General features: G+C 41.6%; 1 protein-coding gene across 7 annotated transcripts in view; it reads left to right on the top strand.

Annotated features, from left to right (window-relative positions):
• Nucleotides 1–23557, top strand: part of LOC147200216 (receptor-type tyrosine-protein phosphatase delta-like) — a 190527-nt gene that overhangs the window by 48141 nt on the left and 118829 nt on the right. For all 7 annotated transcript variants that reach the window (XM_086119019.1, XM_086119027.1, XM_086119026.1 and 4 more), the window contains exon 3: nt 14556–14581. The gene's annotated coding sequence lies outside the window, so the exon portion shown is untranslated. The remainder of the gene's footprint in view (nt 1–14555; nt 14582–23557) is intronic.

Raw genomic sequence — 23557 nt, 5'->3', positions numbered from 1 at the left:
TAGCGGTGGTGTTAGTGAATTAGTAGCTTGTTTGTGAAGCTTATTTGCATAGAGGTGGGCCATTTCTCTGCCAAATATATGTTTATTGCCTCATTTAAATATACACAAATAACACTGGCGTGCCAAGATAAAATCTACTTGGCAGCGTAGTCAGTGAAGCATTTCACCATCGGCGGGTGCTTTGTGAATTACATCATCTGCTTGCCCCATTTTTCCATTTTTACCGGGTAGCACCACGCAAATGCCCAATTTTTTTTTTTTTTTTTTTTTTTGGCCGTTGCTAAATACGGACTTTAATGGACAATAAGCCTGTCATGGATTGGCATGGTTGTGGAACCAGGTGCAGAGAGGCAAGACAGGAGTGCTTCCTTGAAAGGGGAACTTAATTTAAAAGGCAAACAAGGTACGTGGATATTGTTCTGTCTTGAGAAAAAAAACTAACAAACACAAGTCTAAACAAGAAGAACATCACTCATGACAAAGCTTTGAAGATCATTATCTGCAGTAATATGTCGTTTTGGCATTTTTGTCTTGTTAAAGGTCATCAACTGTCATCATAATTGATAGTGGTAGTCCTTGCCTGAGTTTTGTCAGCATCCTTCTGTAGTGCCTTGTCATATGAAGCTACTTTTCATCCATCTTTGTTGGTTTAATTTCACATTTATAACTGCCAATTTTTATTTAGCACTGTGGCATTTCAGACAAACAAACAACCTATTTTAGCTTTACATCTTAGGTTTTGACACTAATTCTAATTGTGGCATACTGTGTGGTTTTGCAACAAACGGTACAGTTAGAAGAGATATATTTATTTATTTTTATGTTTGACAGTTTAACAACCTTGACAAATTCAGTTATATTGCTGACAAGTAAATGTGTTCGAATCCAAAACGACATTTCTATTGAGGAGAAAACAAAAGAATGGTGACATTACCACTTGGCAGCGGTAAATAAGGACTTTATCCTCCCAACTGTCAAGCAAATGGAGCAGAAACATGGCGAAAAGACTGTCAGCCTTCATCCTTTGGTGGGAAAAAAAACAAATGAATACCTCAATGGACCGATCAATAACTGATTTTCTTGACTTAGAAGAATAAAAATGTAAAAAATATTATTTATTATACATTATATACAATATGCGTGTGTGTGTGTGTGTGTGTGTGTGTAACGCTCACTGGCTGAGAGACTTTTATCAATGGTAGAGTAACCATGAATTTTATATACAGTATGTATATTGTTTTGTTGTTTATTGGCTAAGGAACCATAAATTGTAACAATTGGATTTTTAAACTTGACCTCAAAATCCTCACTGAGAGAATTATGTGACTAAGTAATGATAACATTAAGTGTCAATCTTAACTCTCAAATCTAGAATGGCCTTCAGGTTGATTGCCGCTGCTGAACTCATCTGTGCTGTGGATGGTAATGGATGCCCATGGATCAGAGTTGATAAAAGTGTTAAATAAGAAAAAAAACCCGTTACCAAAACGTAATGGTGTTTACCTTGGCCTCCACAGAGTTTGGTAGAAGTAGTTTTTGAGTTATGATGGAAACATATCTTTGCCCTTGCCTTAAACTTGGTCGAGGTAAAAAAAATAAATAAATAAAATAAATTAGAGTAGAGGGAGAAAGAGAGAGAGTGTGTGTGAGAGGACCAGAGAGAGAGAGAGAGAGATTTTTTTATTTGGATGTTTATAATAAAAATTGTAGTCAATCTTGCCACAGTTTGACATTTGGAATTCATAAGTAATTCAGTAGGTGCCCCATAAAGCAGAGCTTTCCAACTTTTTTTTGCCCAAATTTCAAACTTTCAAAGTCACATGATCCATACCATCACATCAACATTTGCATATGCATTCAGAATGAATAATTCAATAGGGATGAATGCATTACAACCCATTTTCACAATCAAAACGGCATTTTGCCTTTATATGTGTTCTTAATCATTAAAATAGCTTTTACTGTGCCATTTCACACCGACACTGTACCACCTCATAAGAACTCGTTTCTGAGCGACCAGTACATTTTGGATAGGCTGTCGTAAATGTTAACGAATGACTCTTGGCACCTACCACCCCCCTCCTACTGTACATTGTCAAACTGGCTTGAGAGAACACTTGCAGACATTGTGGACATCCCAGAACCATCTGAGAGACGCAGACACTCCAGAACGGGTCATGGCAGAATGTGAGACAGAGGCAAGGGAGTGAAAGACGGACAGCAGGAGAGAATGACAGTGTGCTCCTGAGAGGGACTTTGTGTGTCTTTGTGGGAGGAATGTGAGAGCAATGGTGGCTAACTTGTCTGTCAGTCACAATCTGTGATTGGCACCTTGGGGTCCGCTGGCCCTCCTGTCAGGATTTAAGGCACAGGGTCACACACACACACATGCACATACACACGCCTCTATAGGAAAATATTGCCTGTTGTTACAAAAGAAATTTCAAGATACGAAAGGTAAAAATACAGTATGGGCTGCTACTCACAGCTCCCAATTTCGTGAATGCAACATACTTATAGCTGCTCTGCCATTGGCTATTGCCTAGCATTTTCCTGGCACCCCATTGGCGAAGAGGGACCTCTACTGTACGTGTCTTTGTGTATAGATCGATAGATATGTGTTTTTGCATCGTCCTCGTCATTCGCCTCTCGGGCCATGAGGTATTCCGATAGTGTACGTAAATGTGAATCCCCAGAAAAAGTGTTCACCAGTTGGGCGATCGCTAACTCTGCTGATGTTTGCCTTGGACATTTTCAAAGGATTGTTAAAAGCCGACAAAAGCAAACGTCCTTGGATCACTTCTTTACAAAACGCTAGGCAAAAACCACTTGTGAGAGAGAACATGAACTAAAGAGGGCAAAAAACTATGAGGACGCAGTTAAGTTAAATGACCATCATTTTTATTCTTTCTTCTTTGTTTTTTACATTATGCACATTTCCCATTTATTGTGCAATAATGTAATTGTAACATGTATTTGTTACATATTTTGATGCATTTTTATGCTTCAGAAAACATTTTTGTCTGAATTTGGTGGGGGTTTGGAACGGATTAGGGCATTTACATGGATAACGCGTCTCAACTTACAAAATGTTCTTGTGAAGAACTTTCTTGCAGAATCAATTAATTTTGTGAGTCGAGATATCACTGTATTAATATTAGTCCAAAAGACTATAGAAGCCTAAAAAAATGGCATGACTGTTAACATCATCAACAGCGTTTTTGTTTTGTTTTTTGTTTATTATTTGGGGGAGGGGCTCAGACATTTGAAAATTAGTTCCTGCATCCTGCAAACTGTGTTCCGTTCACTGTGTTCAGTGTTCACACACTGTTCACTCGGTTTCGACTGTGTCTTGCGTCACTCAGTGCGCAGCAAGCCTAAAACAGAAGGCCAAAAGCACACACACGCACACACACACACACACACACACACGATCTTTCGACACGGCAAAGACTGTGTGAGTCGAGGTGAGGTCTCTTCTGACATCAACTCTTGCTGACTAGAATTTAACCTTTGACATTTGACCAATGACATTTTACCCTCTCAGCAATATGGCTTTCCACTGATGCAGTCCTCCACACCACTCTGTATTTGTGTACACGCTTGTGGTTACACTTGTGGCGCTGTCATCTTTACGGTTTTGTACTGTTGTTAAAGTGATGACCACCTAATCACTTTACTCTTTCTCTCTCCCTCTCTCTGTCTTCCTGGTTAATGTACACACATTGAATTTTCCATGAGGCAAGTTGGCTCTAAGCTGCAGAGCAGTGTCCTCTGTCGGACAGACATTAAATGTGTCCAGAGCACTGATCATGCATGCCGAAACACTGCATTGTGTGCGCGAAAGAGACGTCACTATTGGATTAACGCTACTACGGAGTGCATTTGAATGTTTTCTCCTGAGAGAATCCATGAAGCGTTTGATGAATTATATATTAAAGGGATCTAAAAAAAGGGGGGAAAAAAGCCATCAGCATTAATTTTTCATGTCAATAGTAAACGAAACACTGTACATCATTTGGTCAAAGCCACCAATTCATGAGAATGATTGCCATTGTTTACTATTAATACCTACACAATAGCTTCTCTGACAAAATATCAATATTGCTTTGTGTTGTATTGTTATCGCGCACAGTTGAGTATCAATACCCCAGTGTCAACTGAATTAACGGTGTTGTTACTGTCCAGGTAAAACCAAGCAGTTGTAAATGTGCCTTTTTATGAAGATTTTAGCTTCTTATGATATGGCCTGACAACTCTGAACTGAAGAAGCGCGGTCGAAAATGGATTGATGAATTAATAGAATAGCGGTTACCACTCAATGTTAGTAGGTTTTGTGTTCGAATTTCGGCTCAGGCCTTCCTGTATGGAGTTTGCATGGTATTTCCTTCCACTGCCATGTTGATGACTGTCGCATCTATTTCGCACAGAGAAAAAAAAGACACTTTCGAATTGAGGCCACTTTCACCTTTGTCTAGAGGAAATCAAGACCTTAATGCCACTGAATAGCTTGAATTTCAATGAAAAGAAGACAGAAGTAATGGTGTTTGGTCTCAGTGGCCCTTGGACTGAACATCCTGTCCTGCTGACTTGGGCCCCGTGGCTACTTATCTTAAGCCAACAGTCTCAAACTTGGGTCTTAAACTGGACAGTGATTTTAAATTGGACCGGCAAATTGGTGCTGTTGTTAAATTCAGCTTCTTTCATCTTAGGTCGCTAGCTAAAGTAAAGCCTCTCCTTTCTCAAGACAACTTTGAAACAGTAATTAATGCCTTCTTCACAGCTCGGCTGGATTACTGTCATGAACTTGACTTTGGAGTGATCCAATCCTCCATCAAGTGTTTCCAGTTGGTCCAGAATGCTGCCTTTTGCCTCTTGACTGGTACTCGTAAGAGGGAGCACATAACTCCTACTCTGACATCCCTTCACTGGCTCCATATGCATTTTACAGTTCTTTTTAAGATCCTATTTTTTGTTTTCAAATCTGTAAATGGCCCCGCCCGCCCCACCTTACCTCTCTGAGCTCCTCCACCCCTACGCACCTGAACGATGTCTGAGGTCTACAGACCAGACACTATTAGAGGTATCGAGAACTCAGCAGCGACTCAGAGGGGATTGAGCCTTTTCCATTGTTGGTCCTTCTCTTTTGGAATGACCTCCCACTGAGCGTCAGGCAAGCCTCTTCACTGTTTAAAACTTGTCATTTTGATTCTTTAGCTTTTGATTCAGCATGAGAATGACCTTGATTTTTTAGTTTGACTGTTTTTGTGCTTTCTACTGTCTTTGATTTTAATTTAGTGTTTTATTGTTTGTTTTATGAATTATTTCTGCTCCATGTACAGCACTTCGTATACAACGGTGGCTGTTTTAAAATGCTCTATAAATACAGTTGAGTTGAATTCAGTGGAGAAAAAAGCAATTGTTGATGCTGCATCGTCAAAAATAGACAAAAGACATCTAAGCTTCTCCTCTTGCCGAAACTGTGTTAATTTTCTTAATAACATGACTTGTCCTCAGAATTTACCAGTGGCATACAGTAACTTGGCTGCCATTTGCAATTTTTACATTCTAATCAATACAGCTTAACACCTTCATTAGCGGCTCGTTGTCCATGCAGCGTTTGGTAATTACACCAGAGGAAACGTGTACATTTGGTGGTGTGTGCGTGTGTGTTCACATACACATTACTGAGCACAGATGTCCGTGTGTGTAGGTGTGTCTATGTGTGTAAAGTGTGTACACACCAGCAGGGGGTTGTGGCTAATGGAGCCGTAATTGATGCTGAGTCTGGATCACTGCTGATTGCTATGGTTGGATGCCGACCTAACGAGGGCAGAGGCACGCACACAAGCACACACGCGTGCGTTTCATTCCTCTCAGACTTTCACTGTGGTACCAATGCACATAAACCCCTTTAATTAATATACAAGAGTCACTCGCCCAGACGATCCTCTCTTGACCTACATCATATACTGTAAAGGAACTCATTCTTTGTGATTGAAAAAATATTATAGTTGAACCTCGAAGGTCGATTTGACCAGATTTCAACATATACAGTAAGTATTTCAATATGTTAATTTGTACGTTCTTAATAATCAAAAAAGTAACAGCTGATCATATTAAAACATAAACGGAAAACACTCAGCATTTACATCAATGTCACATTTTGACAACTCGTGGATCTCATTTTCAGTTGTTAAACAAATCGAAAACAAATACCGACAATAAAAAAAAAACTCACATTACCTTTGGAAAGTGATGAGCATATGCTGATGCTGGTGTCTTGTTTAAACGTGAGCGCTTAACTGGTGTGAGTTCTTCTACTCAAGTGTGTAATGTAAGGTACTTTATCTCAACCAGAAGCAAGCCTCACACATGATTTATATCAAACTATACTTCAGAAGACGTAATATAAATTCCCTGGTAAGAATACAATTACTCATTCAACTCCCTTACCAAAGTGAAAGCTAAAAAAATGACATCATGCATCAAACTCTGAATCACTGTAGAAATCAATTCATTCAATGCATTATTATTATTATTATTATTATTATTATTATTGTCATCTTAATGATATTTTTTAAATCGCTCTCCTTGGCCATGGTACAGCTGTTAGGGCAAGGGTGCCACACACAGATCCAAACGAAAAGGCCATCTGCCAGTGCCTATACTTCACGCAGTGATCGCCCTGGCCAACTTCACATCATCCACCCATGAAGATCTGCTTACAGTCCCCGATGAACAGACTTTGCACACTTCGGTCTTCTGCATGGACGCCAGCGAGTCTATTTCCATTTTTGCAAGAATAAGGCTGCGGGCCTCTGGTGTGCTGGATTGAAAGGGACTGAGAGGAGTCGCTTCTATCAGCTGGGAAGCTCTCTCCCGTAAGAAAACTACACTCATGCGCACAGTTAGACTGTGCTCTGCGTTGGACCTGCGCTGGGCATGGAATTAGGGCCCCTAAAGTTTAGTCATAATATACAGAAGGTGTTAAAAAATATGCTTTTGAAATAAAACTGATGAATCCATTTGTAGCAACATAGAAACAATGGTTCAATGAAATTTGTTATTGTATTTTTAACTCTACGGAATACAAAACGATATCATTTCTTTCAATCCATCCCCGCCCCCCAAAAATAAAACACATCGACCAGACATAGTCATCCTCCACAACTAAAATAATCCTATAAATTGCATTGCTGAGATAAAAGTTTTTATATTTTCAACAACAATCTCTAGTAAACTGGGGACATGGGCGGGAAGTTTGCTGCCACCGCCATTTTAGACATGTTATTTTAGTGTCGCTTTGTAACATATTTACATTTTTATTTTCCGTACCGCTGAGCATGTCAACAGATCCAATATGGTTGCCTTCACAGAAAAAATGCAGATGCGTCATTGATAATATGTTTCCTGAACACATATTATCAAGCATTCACTTCGCTTATAGTTTCCACTAAAACTGTTTATTCTCAATAAATGGTCCATGGGTTGGAAAACTGGAGAGTTCATGTGGCGAGTGTAGGTCTGTGTATGTGTTGTGTGTGTGTGTCTGTGGTTCTACAATGTTCAATGTCCCTGAAAGCGACTGAAGTTTCTAAATCAAGTCTTTTATGAAGTTCTGCTGCTCTGGGCACACCATTAACATTTCATGTCACCCTGACTCCCTCTCTGACGTACTCCCATGGGCGCCATGCAGAAAGCACCTCTTTCAATAATACACTCTGCAAAAGTGCAGCGTATTTTATATATTGTGATGAGACCCGATATTATTTTTATGTGAGAAACACCATTAAGAGTGAGCGGCTGCCGACCTTGAACCTGCAAGAATTCCAACATTTCTTGTTCATTTTGACCAGTAATGCCTTAAATCTCCCCTTGGGGAGCAGGTTTTGTTTTTAATCAGAGCAGCGCTGTAGGGTGGAACTTTCTTTTTTTTCCACTTAAGTTTCATCACTTTTCCCAGACTCTTTTTCTATCATCGTGTCCTCCTCACTCACTCAACGCTCTGCTCCCACTTGTCAGTTTTGACGCGCGGCTTCACTTTAAGTATCGGGATCGGGCACGTAAGCTCGTCTCATTATCTCCCCGTTTAGGTGCTTGTACGTGTGTTTGAGTGAGTGTGTGAGTGAGTGATGGGTGGGGTAGGTAAGCCGCCTCGCCCCCACCCTTCTCCCCACCTCAAGTCTCCAGCCGCACTGTTTGAAATAAAGCGACAGATAATCGCAGGGCTCTGGTGAAGTGAGCTCATCTGAGCGCCAATCGATACAAGCGCCATAGCTTCAAAGCGAGGCTTCAAAGAGCAGAGGAATAGCCATATGCTCGACGTGCTTTCTGCGCGTGTAAGTGTATGAGAGTGTGTGAAAGACGGAAGGTGGGGGTGTGCGAGCAAATGTGTGCAGGGAGACTGATATCAAGATCACACTAACAAAAGTGGGCGAGACTGGATGAGGGAGTACGGAGTCTTCCTTTGGTGGGGAGTGTGGCAGTCACGCTGGAAGAGTGTTTCCCCAAATTTTTGCTGAAGCCAGGATCGTATTCTACATTTTTCAAAATTTGACGGCACACACCATCAATCAAAAATGTGACGAAAAGCAATGGCGATTTACTCTCAAATATGCTCGGTCTGTTTATTTTAACACAAAGCTGATGGACTTCTTTTCAAGGAATCCAATGAAGTTCAAAGAAATAAAGTGAATACAGCAGTGCTTCAAGTAACGTTTAGGAACACATATCATTCAACCGGAGTTTTGGCAACACAAGTTTGTCACCTTGTGCTTTTGTTCCCATTTAAGAGAACGGTGGTGTCTCGTACTTTGCATGCACTCCAGCAAATCTGTTTCTGTTTCCACCCTGCCGATGACTGTGTGCCTCTCATGCGCCTCTCTTCAAGGAAATGAGCGTAACTGCAAACAGTTATGCCACCCTCAACAGCAACAATTGAAATCAAGTGTTTCTCTGCGGAGATATTGTGAGTGAGTGAGTGAGAGAGAGAGCATATCAATAAACGCTGCTGGACAAGTACTGTTACATTCAACACACTGAACACCCCCCCGCCACCCCCCAGACAAACACACACACACACACACACACACATTCATACATGCATGCATACCTGCACATGCGTGATGTTTCATTTCTTCAGTGTAGTTCCGCAATCCTTTGTATCAACAGTTAAGAATTGATGCTCTGAAGTGCTTGTGATCACTTTGGTGACGCTCCTTCAGTTGAACAAAATGACTGTTTCGTGAGCCGCTAATCTCTTGATATTGCGACTGTCATCTTTTATTCAGCAAACCAGCAGCAGCTATGGCCTTTGTTGAGGAAATGGGTTAGGAGAACACACACACACACACTAGACTGTAAAAGCATATGGTGAGACCGTGAGAAGTGAAGGAAGGCGTGATTGAGAAAGGAGGTGTGGGGACACATGTACAGGTGCGAGGAAAAGGTGGCTTTGTTGAGAAGTGCGTTCACCCCTTCCATGAAAATGAGAACTTGTTCTTCTCTATGTGCGTGTCTGTGATTAGTCTCTGACAAGCGGGTGTAAAACAGCAATTAATGAAACAACTGACATGCTTTTCTGCATGGCAATCTGATAATAACACACACTCACACACACACGTGTATACACAAAAGCAAACGCAACATGATAACCAAAATGCCGTCAAGCAGCAAAATATTATAAAAAGATTGATTCTAAGTTGTGTTCCTATGTTCCTAACATCCCAAATTGGGTTTGCTAAATTGCGTGTCCGCTCTCGCAGGCTTTACGATCGTTCAGAAGCTTTTGCATTGCTGAATAGATGATATTTCGTAATCATTTTTGTTTCTGGCATTTCAGAAATGTTTGCATGGGCATGCCTGTCTGCACCAGAAAATTTGGTTTGCAGTTTGATTAATCACATTGCATCTTCTGAATTCATCTAAATACCTAGACTTCGCGAAGAACACGACAAATGGACTGTCCGTCAAATTTGGCACTCTGGCAGATACAGTCCTGGTTGTGACCAGTTGGATCAACTTCCACATTTGGGGGGCGGGGGGGTGAACAATGAAGTTTTAACATATCCATATATTTAGAAAATCAGGCTTTTTCCAAAATAATTTCATTATTTTGGGAAATAATGGAATTAGTAACATTCCATTTTGGGGCGAATCCGGACATTGATGTATTACAAATTCCAAATTGTGTATTCTCAGGTCCACCATGTCGTTGGCGTGCCTGCCTCATCATCAAGAGGTTTGAGTGGTGTTTTCTTCAGGGTTACCAGTTACTTAATACATTAACCCAGTGATGCACTGCTGAATCCTGTTCCTCTTGCGACTCATCATCATTTTATGGAAGCTTCCTCCCAACCCTGAACAGGAAAAGTCAAAAATCAAAACAATGATTGCTTGACTTTTACAGCAAAAATCTGATTTCCCAAATGCCCATCATTTCATTGGAAACATTTTCATTTGTCTGTCAAATCTAAATAGGCTATGCCATGGGAGTGTATTTCTTGGACTCTGAAATAGTAGCATCATCATCATCATCATCATCACTTGATGGTACACTGGCTTATAACAGGGAGAGTAGCATCTCTGTTGTTGCCGTGGCAACCATGGTCTACTTACAGGCTGATGAAAAAGGCATACATATATTTGTATGAAGAGGTACATAATAGTCAGGTGTGCATGCGTACTGTGAATATTAAAAGTGCACCTAGTTCAAGTGTACTACTGCACATTTGTGTACCATGCATTTTGCAGTGACGTAGTATGAGCCAGTGGCCGGCTTTTAACAGAATAAATATAAAATTTCCTTGGATTCATTCATCAGGGACAAATTGGATAGCGCAGGGCATAGTAGACGCAAATGTTTGACGCTTGTGATTTAGCTCAGTGGAAGACATAATGGGTGTCAGTCAAGTGGCCACTGTCAAGGTACAAGTTTACAATGGGGTCATGCCCATGTACGTCAGTTGGCGGATACCAGGAATTCCCTTGCGAGTGTTCTCTGCACAGCCCGCACCATACCTGAGCAGCACAGATATGGAAAAAAAAACCCCCAAAACAAAACATTTGTCACTCAAGTAGTTTTGAAGCTCTCAAACAACTGGTTCAAACGAACAAGACACTGGATGGAATCCCTTCAGGAGTGATTCTCCAGAAATGATCTGGTCCTTTCTCAGTTCAGCTGAATTCAGTCGCAAGTGATGTGTCCCACACAAAAAAGAAAACTAAAGGGGGAGCACGACATAGAGGTCTCACTAATTACTGTACAGCTACATTCAGCATAATGGTTAATCGTTTGTTTACTTCTATGTTTTTTACGCCACTTGCCTGAAACAAGTCCATGGTGCAACAAAGGGGTGACGATCGCTACCCTAGAAAACCGTGCCAAATCAGCTGTTCAAAATGAAACAAAACAAAAACTCCAAGTTAAAAAAAATGAGCACCAAGGAACATACTTCGGTGGTCCTTTGCAAACCAGAAAAAGAGTTATTACCTGCTGCCTTCATTATCGTTTAATTATGCTAGCAAGATAGACTTAACGACAGTAGTGGAAGCCCCGGAGCAATCGAAAATCCGACAGTAATGCCGTACTGTTTTAGTACGAGACTGTAGCATTAGACTTAGCGTTCCAAGTGGACACGATCATGATGCACGCAGCCATTGGGCCACTCAGACTCTCATTTCACTCCTAAATGCACTCATCACTAATGAATCACAAGCTGCTTCGGCGCAGGCTGAGCACACAGTAAATCCTTGGCCGTGCTCCAGTATGCAACACACACTGGCTTTGACAGAGATTGAGAGTGTGTGTCCAAGAGCCCCAATTACCTTCACATCCAATGTAAGACAACAAGCTGCAAAGCTAATTACAAGGCCGCCACATGGAGACGGGGAAACACTGGAGCACGCACACTGGAGATCGCATCACTTTACGCACTTTCTAGTCGCTTGATTGTTTGTTTACAGCACATTCATCATAGGAATTTGTGCCGTTGTTATATTATTAGCATAAATGATGATTACAACCTCTGAGCCAGTGATCTTTATTGAGTCATCAATAAGACTGTGATTGCAGTGTTGGCCAGATTGATTTACACTTGACTTCTCCTGCCAGTAGATCAAATGAGAAGAGAGAGCCTCGCACTCTCCGCTGTCATTCGGTAAAACTCATGAATTCATTTTATTTATCACTTCAAGGTGATCAATCTGCTGGTGGTTATCCTGAGCATAAATATCAGTGATGGTGGCTTGGTTGCTCTGGTTGGCTGGTCGTGATTGGACAGAGTAAATGGACCTAATGAATATGCCGACAGCTTGCTTCTTTCGCTCGCCATTAAACACAACTGGATTACATTTACTCTCCTTACTTTAACAACTTAAAGACTCCATAAGTAGAGTACTTACTTTAGTCACCCTTATACACACACACACACAAGAACACAAAATAGCTTAGCTCAGTAGATCAATGGCCTCTTGGTCAATGGCTCCTTTGGGAGGGTTATCTATCTGCACCTCACTAATGAAACACTCTGATCTCTCCTCAAGTGTGTGTGTGTGTGTGTGTGTGTGTGTGAATATAACAGTACACGTCCAGCAGCGTTTATTGATATGTTGTAATTCTGTTTGCTTGTCAGTTAATTACAGATTAGTTCTATTTGCAGCATGAGGCACCCACTTTAATTAAATTCTCATATTCTCATAAAGAACCCAATTACGCGATACTTTTTTTTTTTTTTTTGGAGACACTTTCATTTTATATTTGTGCCCAGATATTGTACAATGCACTATGTTGTTGTACATCCTCATATGGCAATGCTGACAAAGATTCAGTCACAATTTCGATTTTTGTTGAGGAAAACAATGAAGCAAATTACGGATCGTTGTAATCCTGAGAGGGGACCGTTTGCAAATGTTTTGCCCTCACCAAACACTACAAGGTGTATGCCTGCACAATCTAATCTGATCCGACATTAGACGTGTATAAAACAATACATACTGTAGATAATAATGCTCTCCGAGAGGTATTCATATCAAATTATGCTTTGCAGTAGCGAAGCTGCACTCATACTGGGAACTATTTTGCTAGCTTGTCCCTTCTCAATGGCGAAATAACATCAAAATATTTTTGATATAACAGTCTCTCGAAAGTTGAGTTCTCGTACTGGTATCGGTTGTAAAAAAAAGTATCCCACATCCTAGTACATAATGTTGTGGTCAATTTAAGCGAGGTGTTGCAATAAGAATTACAGCACTGTACCACATTGTTATTTTAACGTCTGGCATGAGAAAACAAAGAAGAAGGACAACGCACAGTGCACCAGCACTATCGCCCCACTTTCAGCCTTGCTCTGCTGCGGTTTTAGGGGAATAAATATTGTACATGTTCCAGGGATTCAGCAAACGAAGGCTGTTTTTTTCCCCGCAGTGTTTGTGTGTGTTTATTTGTTTGAATTCTGCTAGTTCTCCCATGGACTCAAGTAATCTTTCGGAGCAGCCTCTATTATGATTATTTCATGACATCGCTATCAAATGCTTTTCATTGGTGCGGCTTTGTACTGCTTCTGTCTGCATCTGCATCATTCCCGGTTAAAACGTTCAACTTGCAAGCGGTGCTTTGGTGAAGTAAGGGGTTTCCCTCTCAGTTAGAGAACTCTTAAGATCTGGTGAGGCTGGATGAGGTTTGCACAGTCCTTGTTCTCAACGCACAGTCTTCTGGCATTTTCTGTATGATTTTAACTTTTTCAACAGATAATAACAATATCAGAAGCTACTGTTGAAAAAGTTAGAGAGGGAGAGAGAGAGATGTGTCTATGCGGCGTCTTTGTCATTCGCCCCTCGGGCCAAGAGGCGTTCCGATAGTTTACGTAAATGTGATTCACCCAAAAAAAGAGTTCACCAGTCCGGCGATCGCTCACTCTGCTGATGTTTGCCTTGAACATTTTCGAAGGATTGTTAAAAGCCAACAAAAGCAAACGTCCTTGGATCTTGACAAAACGCCAGGCAAAAACCACTTATGAGAGAGAACATGAACTAAAGAGGGCAAAACAATGAGGACGCAGTTCATTGAAATAACTATCATTTTTATTCTTTATTCTTTGTTTTACACAACTCTCATTTATTGTGCAATAATCTATTTATAACATGACATTATCTGTTACATATTTTGATGCATTTTTATGCTTTAGAAAACATTTATGTCAGAATTTTTGGGAGAGGGGCAGGGGCTTGGAACACATTAGGGCATGTACATGGATAACACGTCTCCACTTACAAAATTTTCTAGTTAAAAAACTTCTTCCAGAACCAATTATTTTCATAAGTAGAGGTACCACTACACGTGTGTGTATGTATGTGTGTGGGTGTGTGTATGTGTGTATATATATATATATATTTCTCCTTGTGCTTAGCCTCCTTGTGCTTGTGCAATTAAATCTACCAGCCACATATTTAAAATCAGCTTCAATGTTTTTTGTATCCATGCCGACATGTCTATTAAAACATATTTTCTCCCTCCTCCCCCCGCCCACTGTCTCTTTCCTTTTCTCTCTTCACAGTTTGACGTATAGAAGTGCTTCTTCAGGTAAGAGAGAGTCTCATTATTTCCTGACTTATTTTGGCTCTGCCCTGATAGCCAAAACACAGCACGCCAACAGCATGTTGTCCCATGTCCTGTGACAAAGCAATCTCCATTGGCAAATGATGTTGAAGCTCACTGCACATTGTGCTCACACTAAAGGAGGGATACGAAATGCTCAAGTTGTCTTCGCAAACGCACATATCCTTAGCAGACACAAACCAGGTGATTTGAACTAACAGAAGAACAGACCGGAATTTTTACCATTTTCATGAATGACAAAATTAGCAATGTTTTGTGGTATAGTACATTTCAGGTGAGCTATGGGAAATTGTGGGGAGAAAATGGGTCTAGTGTCTCTTTTTGTAGTGATTAATTCCCCAGCAAGGATCCCTGTGGAGCTAAGCAAACGATATATAGTGGTACCTTGACGTACAAGCTTGGATTGGATTGGATTGGATTGGCTTTTATTGTCATTACACGTTCGTGCAACGAAAATTTCACTTAGCAGCCACGCTCTGCACAAGAAACATGAAAAACAATGACGAACATGGGATACAGTGCAAAGGGCCTGTCGGTACTCGCTATGTACAGCGCCCCGAGATCTTAGCTGAGAAAGTGAAACACTCGGGAAGGAGAGCGAAAAAAAAACCATGCTCGAACGATCCTCTTCTGAGGATAATTTAAGTCTAGGAAAAAAAAGACCCAGCACGTAAAAAGTATATGACAGTTACAAGTTACAAGACATGACATGTAATGAGGGGGCGGATGGATGGGGGGGGACACGGCCCGACCGGCGAGCTGCCAGTCCATTTCAGCGCTCAGCAGATCAGTTCTCATCGCGGGGAAAAACCAGGAACAATGAAGGCGGTGATGACAAGGGTGTGTATGCGCGTGTGATTGTCTGGTTGTGTGTGCGTGTCAGGCCGCAGCTGCTACGTCAAGGTCTTCTCATGGAGACAGTCCTGGCTTATCAGTCTATGGCCGAGAAGGAGGGGGTGATGGTAGGGCACGAGCTTCCATGCGTACGTTCTTCCACGGGAAAGGTCGAGATAGCAGATGTTTTGGGAACGGCTGCCAACAATTCCAGACAGCCTTGAGTCTGTGGCCTGTGTCTCTTCAATGGCGCCGATCAGCCAAATCCGCGATTTCTTTTCCTGAGCGCGGATCCCAATTTCTCCGAGTTGTTGTCCATCTTGCAATGACGCTCCAAACCGCATCCATTTTGCGGTTGAGTTCAGTCACCACTTGAGTCTGAGTGTTGGACATCCGCGCGTGCCATCCAAAAAGACCGGCAGCTTCTACACATCCAATAAAGTTGCTCCCGTCGGTTGAATTTTTCGATAGATCAGGAAACTGTTAACACCAAACAGCAGCATACCTGCTATCAGAAGGCCAATAATGTAGATGTCTTCCACATCCTCAACAGACAGTATTGACAGGCACCCCATTCTCCACTTCCTCCAGGGATTTAGGGTGTACCCGGGAGCAAATGTCCCGAGTGGCAAGTAGGCTCCCCACTGCCTGCTCTTCTCATCGAGAAGACCAGCCAACCAATTCCATGGTTTGTTTTTAGTATGAAAATACGGCAGGAGGGTAGGAAAGTCAGACAAAGACAGCACATAGACTGAGTGGCGAGCAAGTGGGGGGGGGGGGGGGGGGGGGGACAGGAGCAGAGCAAAAAAGCGTCCACCTTCGTCAAGAGCCAAGCAGAAAAATAAGAAAAGCTTAGTTCTTTTCGTGACCAAGTTCGTAACTCAGTTTACTCCTCTGTGAGATGAATATTCCTCATTGATATTCATTGAAAACCCAATCATCTCTTCCAGTCCAAGCTAGTTTTTGTTACGTGTTTTAATAAAGGGGGAAAAAAAGCACTCTGCCATATTGAAACCCTAACTCTAATTATATCTTCTTTTGGGTTGTTGGTAATTTAACTCCAAGATAAATTTCTCAAAAGTAATTTCTACTTGAATACAATGTGCAGAAACTTTATTTGTGTGCCTTTTAGGGGTGCAGCCTAAAGAGTTACATCAGGAATATGGGCAGTGTGAGTGTCTGGGCATGAGTTTAGGCCTTCTGTAGATATTTTCATTTTATTTTTGACTGTGTACCGTTTATAAATGGCTTGAAGGGCTGTGCTTTTTTTTCCACTTAACTGGATTGGTCGCAAATATGAAGTTTGCTCTCCACTCAAATTTTTCCTCACAACACAAAGAAAAAACAAATCGACCAAGGGACAGCTTCTAACTTGAAACCTCGTCAGGTGGGCTCAGTCAGAAATCGAGGTAACCACTGCAGTTTGCTATACAGCCTCCCCTACTGTTGCAAGCTAAAGTCAACGAAGCCACTATGCAAAAACCAAGTCTCCAGTAGGAAACAAGTACCCAGTTCCAAACAAAAACCAATGCACTGATGTTAGCTCAAGGCTAATGCTAAAACAACATACAAGGCGTCCTGGGTAATCCAATAAACATTAAAAGCCCAGTAAATTGGATCATCCGAGGTACCATGTCAATCGCTGAGATATTTTTTCCTTATTGCCACCCAGTGTATCATCAAAGTGAATTTGGAGCTGTTGCTTTAAGGTTGCATTACATTTCATATTTCTGCTTTAATGAGGCCATAATTCGCATTTCTGTTCTCGAAAAGGAGGCAGCCGCATGCTTTTCTGGCTGCGTAGATTCTCCCATCCACTTAAGTGGCTCACGACTTTTACCTGCAAATGAATTAATACGCCATTTAGTATCGTAGTAGAAAAAAAATAGTTTTTTCTGAAGACATAATTGAAGAATTTTACACTAATTGAATTATCACATTGAGAATGTGAGGTTAAGGGCTGTGTTCCTGCATTGTACAATTCATACAAAAACAATAATCCACAGTGCTTCCTAACTGACTGTCAGAAACTATTAGTCATTACCGCCTCCAACTTTTACTGAGCACATCCGCTGTTATTATTTATTTGCGGATCAGGGCTTGCAGCGTGAGTGTATCTCAAACTTATTACTCTTGGGCGGAGATGATGTGTTGTAATAGTCGACTTGGATACCATACTTGAAGTTGAGAAGAAATATGCCTTGTACTAGGAACAAAAGAAAGCTCTGGGAAGATTTCTTTTTTTTCCCAAGGTATGTGCTCATTGGGAACGTCTTGTTATTTATGGTCAATATGCTAAAACACTTTTCATGCAAAGACTTTTCGCAGCCATCTCTTCTCCAATTCTCACCCTGACTACTCGCTGCTTGCATCATTTATTCAAAATGACTAAGCAGCACCATCACTGCCATTCCATATTAATTTATTGATATGCTGCGTTATGTAAAAACACAGACAAAGAATAACCAGCATCAACGGCATGCATGAAAATATTACATAAACAACTAAATTCAGAAGCTCAATGATTCAATGAAAACAAGCCACTGTTCTTTGTTTTGTTATTTTGACTTCAAAATGGCGGCGCGAGAGCGGCTGCCTTTCCAGCAGCTCCTATATTTTGTTGTTCTACTTCTTCCTTTGATAACTTTGCTGCTGTGAATTGGGAATTTCTCCATTGCGAGACTAATAAAGGTTTTCTTATCTCATCTTCTTATCTTATCTTATTTTATCAATCCTAGCCGTTCTACTACGCTAGCACAAACTGACGTGACTTCACACGTAAGCAAGATATGCGCCTCACAACAACTGTTGGTCATCAAATTCACCTTTTGGCGTTCTCAGATCATAATCAAGGTTGGGAAATCCAGGTAAATGACAAGGTAGGGTAAAATAAGACTATCCTGGCTACATGGAGAAAGAAGAGCTGTGTACAAAGTGCATACAAGGACTACTAACAAAAGAGTGTGAAAAGCAAATGAAAAAGCAAAATCAATGACTTGAACATAACAACACTAAAATTACAAAAATTGGCACCAAAGTAGTACTGTATTTTCCGCACTATAAGGGACACTTATAAAAGCATTCAATTTTCTCAAAATCCGACAGCGCACCTTATAATCCAATGTGCCTTATTTCTGGATCAATGTTCTGATTTCTTTGTCGTAGTATTTTAAATGTTCTGTAAAGCACTTTGTTCAAGCTGCAGCGGTTGTGAAAGTGCGACATAAATAAAGCTGCATTGTATTGTATTGTATTCCTTTAGTGTAGCTCCATCTAGTGGATGCATACTACAACCACAGCCACTATTGTAGCTTCTATTCTATGCGCCTCATGATGCGGTGCGCCATATATATGAAAACGGTTTGAAAATAGGCCATTCATTGAAGGTGCGCCTTATAATCCAAAGCGCCTTATACTGCGGAAAAAAACGGTACTTTTATTTATTTTTTGGCCTGCATGAGTTGAAATCAGGTTCTGATCAAATGAAACCACGAATGTCACAGTACTGCATATTTTGCTGCATCTTTCCGGATGACGTCCTGTTTATTTCTAATGTGTTGCTTACCATTCATCATAACTAAATTGCAGAACAAACAATCACTTTTATTCATTGAACAGCTCTTTCACATTGTACGTTTGGCTGCTATTTGCTGAAAGAGAGTTGTTAGTCAGAAATTGGTAAGTGTAAACTCGTTCTGTGTTGTTGTTGTTTGGATGGGAGTGAGGAGGACGAAAGCAATGACATAAATCAGTTTAGCTCTAATAGTTAAATATTTTACTTTCTGATACTGAAAAAAAAATATGAAACCGTTTTTAAACGTCTACATGAGACTGCCAAGCGATACAGTGTTAGTGTACCCCTTGGTGTTTGATTTGCTTTGGTGCTCAAGGTTGTTTGTGTGCGCGTGTGTGCGTGTGCGTGTGTGTGTGCGCGTGTGTGCGTGTGTGTGTGTGTGTGTGTGTGTGTGTGTGTGTGTGTGTGTGTGTGTGTGTGTGTGTGTGTGTGTGTGTGTGTTGCAGCTCAGCCTCCCTCCTGTAGTGTGTGTCTGGTCACCACTATTTGGAGTGGGCTCAGTTGGAGTTATGAGTCGAACCTCATTAGCGGCTAAGCTTTGGCTAGTGCTTGTCCACTAAACGCACTTGAGGGCACAAAGGCGCTTGTTTCACTTGCGTTGGCCCATCTGTCACATTGGCCCCAATTTGAGACTTTTTCATGTGTATGCATTCATCTCTGTAAGCAGAGGTAGAAAATAAATCAGTAAAATAACGAGCCCCCCAAGTGTTGGTTAGCTCTTTTCGTTGTATGCTGTTTCTGATATAATAAATTAGACTGAAGCGTCCTCTTCACATCATTGTATTCTTCTCTTCTTGTGGTCATGTTCTTGTCGAGGGTGGTCCTCACAAAAAGATAAAGATAAAGCAATATCCAATTTGGTCAGAGTTAATCATTTGACGCTCTTGTGGGGCTTCACAGTGTGACCTCATGGGCCTTCACCTAGAAAGGTTCTAATATATTGCGTTTGGGGGGTAAGAAATAATAAAATGAATCAAATTAAATGATAAACATAACATGTAAAACGAAGCAGGGAACTTTCAGGAGGAATTTCTGAAAAGAAAATTGCAAGAGCAAGATGTATAATTGTGTTTGTTGGATTTGTGTATGTCAAGGCGTTTTACACGTCAGTGTTGGTGAAAGCCTGAGGCTATATTTAGTTGTATAGAAAATTACATCTGGACTTGGAACAATGCCGTCCGCACAACCCGGCGCACAATGTCATTGAATGTGTTCAACAGCTCTTAACAAACCAACTTGTGTTATGGTTTATGATCGTGACAAAAGCCCTTTACAGTCGCAGTTTTAATAGCTCGGCTCAGCAGGAGAAAGGTTAATTAACACATCCTACCGCACTCGCACACACTCGGTAGGAAGCACACAAGTCGATCAAAGACGCTGCTCTGTTTCGTGTGTGTGTATGTGTGTCGTATAAAGATGCAATCTAGCATCTGTTTGTCCTCGTTTCCTTCATCACTTGGCTGAGGCCGTGCTTGCCGTCACTTTGCCGACATTCACTCAATTCAATGCGAGCGCCTATTGTGACAGGAAAATGTCGAAATTCCCCTCGGATCATATTTCTTACACTTTGATAGCATGTGCGAATTGGGCAGGTCTCAAAAAGTGGAGCACATTTGGAGAAGAAATGACAACCGAGCGGACAGAGGTGTGAAGTGGGCGTGATTCAGCGAATGATTGCTGTTTTGTTGCCTTGGAGCCAAACACGCGTGTACGCGCAAACCACGCACACAATACTCGCACGCACACAAACACACACATTGGCATGTCCAATCTTGAACCTTTCTCACGGCCTTATTATTCTTTCTGCTTTTATCTTATTTGTCTTTCCCTCTCCTCGCTCACTCCATCGCTGGTCTAGACGTCTGCAGCAGCAGGTGCCGAAATTGGGAAGGGTGAGAAAAATGGGGTGAGTCGGAACAGGAGGAGGGAAAAGGTGGCAAGGGAGGAAAGGAGCCGAGAGCATAAGGAAGTCAGAGAGAGAGACACAGAGAGATTAATAGATCAAGCGGTGAGGCATATGATGAAAGTTTAGAGAAGAACGGAGAGAGAAAGAGGAGAGGAAAGGAGAATAGGGTGTGAGGTCAAGCTATAAGCTTGGAGTGGAGAGAAAGCGGGAAATGGACGTGAGAGGCTGTTTTAAACCAAGGGGAGAAATCCCGTTCGGCAGGTGGGGAGAACACAGGACGAGAGGGGGGGGGGGGGGGTGAAATGAGGAACGGGAGAAAGCAGGAGAAATAGTCTGAGGTAAATGTCTGGGCTAAGAATCAGTGGATTTGTGGATAGTTTGAAGGATGAATTTTTTTATGGGATAAGGTAAGGCACTGAAGGCTTGGGACGATAAAGCCATAGTGTGTGTGTGCATGTGTGTGTGTGTGCGCGTGTGTGTGCGTGTGAGTGTGTGTGTGTGTGTGTGAGTGTGCGTGTGCGTGTGTGTGTGTGTGTGCATGTGCGTGTGTGTGCGCGTGTGTGTGTGTGTGTGTGTGTGTGTGTTGTTCTCACTGCAGGGCGTTTTTGGTGGAATGACAGCAAGTGCCATAGAGAGAACGCACACACACACGCACGCACACACACACACACACACACACACATTAGAATATGCTCCACACGTGCAGCACAGTGGACGACTGGTTAGCCTATCCACCTCTTATACAAGAAGTCAAGGGGTTCTTGTATGGAGTTTTCATGTTCTCCCCTTGCCTGTGTGGGTTTTCTTTGGGTACTCCGGGCTCCTCCCAAATTCCAAAACCATGCATGGTAGGTTGATTGAACACTCTAAATTGTCCCTAGGTGTAAATGTGAGTATGAATGTTTGTTCAGTGTGTAACTTGCCTACCGCCCGAAGTCGGCTGGGATAGGCTCCTTCGTGTGAATAAGTGTGAAAATATATATATATTCGGTTCTCGACCAATTCGGTTTTCAACCAAAAATTTTGAGTTTTTTATGCCTCGGATGACGAACAAATTTTGGTTCTCAAACAAACTGAGCGCACTTGAATGCATCACTTGACTCCTCTCGCCTTCCTTACACGAGGAAGTGATGCTTCCTCGGGTAGACGAGGAAGTGACGCTTCCTCGTGTCGCTTTCCATTGTGAGCAGACGTGTTCAATAAACATTTATTTTTAAAAAGAGCGTGGTTTCGGTTTTCGAACAATTCGGTTTTCGAACAGCCTTCTGGAACGAATTATGGACGAAAACCGAGGTTTGACTGTATATACAGTATATATATATATATATATATGGGAGAGAGAGTCAGTCCCCTACCTTCTCGCATAAATAAAATTAATCCTTCAAACTACCCACAAATCCATTGATCCTTATCCCAGACACTTTGAGTGAGCACTCTGTTGCTTGATGTTGTTTTTTCAGAGTATGAGAAGAATCCTTCTTGCAGTTTAAGATGACTACATTGTGACTTTTTTTTCTAATTCTTACCTCAGAAGTTTGAGGAAATGTGTCAGAATTCCTGTGCTTCGTGTCCTAATGCCTTTTCAAATTCACAGCGACCACATAGTCTCGTAGCATATTTTGCACTTTGGTCCGGTGCCGGTTGGCAGAAGCATGAATGTAAATGTTTTCATCTCTCCGTTTTTGAATTGCTGCTTTTAACTGTCCACTTTTCCTTCAGCTGCAAACTTGGAATGCACCATTTGCGTATTATATACTCAAGGCTCCGACACCTGGAAATATGTCAACAAAATGTGCCATTTGTACACTGCTCCCAAACCAAAAAGTCAAAACTTTCACTTGCAGCAGGATACCCAGGAACAACTCTCTAAATGCCAACGGCATGGAGACGAGTCGCGCTACACGCTGATGCAACCAAAACACATATAACACATGGTTTTTGTGGTGCTGACCTTCTGCAGGTGGCCCAAATAGATGCCTGCCCAACACGATCTGCAGCTGAGGCAATGCAATGAATTTAAAAAAAAAAAAAAAAAAAAACCACTCACACATTCCATTCCCGTCCAAAATATGCTGAGCTCCATCCAGGTACTAACACTTGTTCCCCTTCAAATAAAAGCCATACTTCCAGTCAACCCCGCATACTCTCTGCAGTTGATTAAATTTGGAAAGTGAAATGAATCCCCCAATATTGGCACCATGAAATGATTTGAGTTAAAGAGTAGAAGGACATCGACGGTGATGTCATCAACTCAATCTCATTTTTCGGCCTTTTGAAATGAAAGTTCATTTGTGCTATTGTAATTTCCACGGTGACATTTCCTGCCGCCAATGCAGACTGACCCCCGTCAGACTCCTCACCCACTCGAATCCAAGTAATCCAAAGAACTAATGGTTTGGCGAAATTGAATAGAAGAATCTTGACCAGTCATTTTTCCCTGTTTTGATTACGTTTATGTTTATTCTCAACCGGTGACGAATTTAGGGCAGCCGCATCAATGTTAGGAGAGGAAGAAGAGAGAGGAGAGACAGAAAATGGGTCACTTTGGCGCAGGGTCTGTGAGGCTTCATTAGGAAATCCTTTTCAGTCATTCTGGGGCTTCTTCTAATTCTGCTTAATATTCCTG

The sequence above is a fragment of the Hippocampus guttulatus genome, chromosome 9 (assembly GCF_054856545.1).
Source record: "Hippocampus guttulatus isolate MCC_2025c chromosome 9, RoL_Hgut_1.0, whole genome shotgun sequence".
In the NCBI taxonomy this organism is placed as follows: Eukaryota; Metazoa; Chordata; class Actinopteri; order Syngnathiformes; family Syngnathidae; genus Hippocampus; species Hippocampus guttulatus.
This window is presented reverse-complemented; position numbering and strand designations above follow the sequence as displayed.